Raw genomic sequence first — 2234 nt, forward strand, 5'->3', positions numbered from 1 at the left:
CATGAGTGCTCGTAAAGCTGTGCCACGGGTCCCGGAATGACCTCAGCTAATTCTCCCAGCACTCTGGGGTGGAGATCATCCGGACCAGCTGATTTTAAATACATCCAGTCTCTCCAGAAGTTTCCTGACTAGATCCTCACTGACCCTTGGCTTAGGTGCCTGAGGTGCCCAGTGTGGGGGGCTGATCCAGTCCCTGCTCAGGAAAATGGAGGCAAAGAAGTCATTAAATAGGCTAGCTTTGTCGTCTGCTGTGACGACCAGAATTCCTAGCGTGTCTTGCAGGGGCCCCATGTTACCTGGTACCTTCTTTTTGCTCCCTGTGTATTTAAAAAAGGACTTCTTGTCCTTGATCTGGGTAGCTAGTCCCAGTTCCATCTCCGCCTTGGTCTTCCTAACTGCCCCCCTGCATCCCCAAGCAACCACAGTATAGTCCTCCCTGGTGATGGCCCCTCCCTTCCATTGGGTGTATGCCTCCCTTTTAGCTAGGAGACATTCTTGGATACCTTTGGTGAGCCATGGGGGCTTTTGTGCCCTCCTGCTCCATTTGATCTGTGTTGGGATTACCTCCCTTTGGGCTTGGAGGATTGTCTCCTTAAGGAGTGACCACTCTTTTTGGACACCTGGCTCCCCTCCCCTCCAGGACCTTAGTGCTTCCTGGACTGTTTTCCTTAGCTCATTGAAGTCTGCCTTCCTGAAATCTAGGGCTGCTGCCTTGCTGCAGGCCTTTGCCACCTTGTGCTGGATGGCGAATTCCAGCAGGCGATGATCACTGTCACCTAGCTGGCCAAGCACCCGCAGCCCCCTCACAAGGTCATCACCCGTGGCCAGCAACAGGTCCAACAAGCCGTCTTCCCTGGTGGGGCTGTGCACCTCCTGGGTTAGATGGAGGTCCTGCATTTTGGCTAGCAACCTACGTGAGCGGTCAGACTTGGCTGACTGCTCTTCCCAGCAGATGTCTGGAAAGTTCAGGTCACCCATGATGACCACGTCCTTTGACCTGTCTACCTCTGTGAGCTGACTTGAGAATTCCTGGTCTAGCTCTTCCCCTTGGTTGGGTGGTCTGTAGTAGACCACCACCATTAAGTCTCTTTCCCCTCGACTGACTTGTATTCTAACCCAGAGCACTTCAGTGTGACCCTCCTTTGACTCTGTGCTACTTGATGAGGATGTGTATTCCTCCTTAATGTAGAGCGCCACACCTCCGCCTTTCCTCCCTGTCCTGTCCCTCCTGTACAGCCTATAGCCCTTGATATTCACTGCCCAGTCATGCAGGTCAGGTAAGGGGGTACACGTGTGTGCAGGACACACGTGTCCCTGGATCCCTCCTCTCCTCCCTGCTCTTGGCTCCTGAACAATGCGAAAAGGAGAACTTGTGACAAATGCACCAAGCAATCTTTTCATCTATGATGTCTTGTTGGTATTTGCTGGTCCTTACTACAAACCAATCCATGGTGGTGGTTTTACTGGATGATTGAAATCTTTTGCTTGCTACTGATACTTTCTTTGAAATATGTTTATTTGCAGCACTGCTGCTAAAAGTACCAACAGATGACTCTGAAGTTGTTGCAGGTAGACAGTCAAAGTCTCTTATGTTTAAATGGGATCCTGAAACAAAAATGATTTTTGAATAGTCATTCCTCTCCTTTCTTCTCACTCTGTTCTTCAGTTAATCGTTTACATTTTTTTTTTTTTTTTTTCAGCAAGGATGCAGATCAGATTCCAAATTACCAAAAATGCTAAGACTGACTGCACTTGGAGTGCACTTAATTTTGGAGTAAGCCACATTGAACTCACTGGCATTTCAGTTTTTTGAGAAAACAAGTATAGGCTCGGCAGTGCTACACTGGCTAACACTACAGAAGAAAAAGACTTGGGGGTCATCATTTACCACAAGATGACCATGAGCCTGCAATGTAATGCTACAGCTAGTAAGGCGACCAAAACTCTGGCTTGCATCGATAGATGCTTTTCAAGCAAATCCCAGGACGTCATTCTCCCTTTGTATTCGGCCTTGGTGAAGCTGGAGTAGTGTGGCCAGTTTTGGGCTCCACCATTCAAAAAGGATGTGGAGAAGCTTGAGAGAGTCCAGAGAAGAGCCACACGCATGATCAGAGGTCAGGAGAACAGACCTTAATGACGACAGGCTGAGAGCCATGGGGCTTTTTAGCCTGGAAAAGCGCAGGCTCAGGGGTGACCTGATGGCCAGCTATAAGTTTATCAGGGGTGACCACCAG

The sequence above is a fragment of the Gavialis gangeticus genome, unplaced genomic scaffold (assembly GCF_001723915.1).
Source record: "Gavialis gangeticus isolate Ggan-Ray unplaced genomic scaffold, GavGan_comp1, whole genome shotgun sequence".
Lineage (NCBI taxonomy): Eukaryota > Metazoa > Chordata > Crocodylia > Gavialidae > Gavialis > Gavialis gangeticus.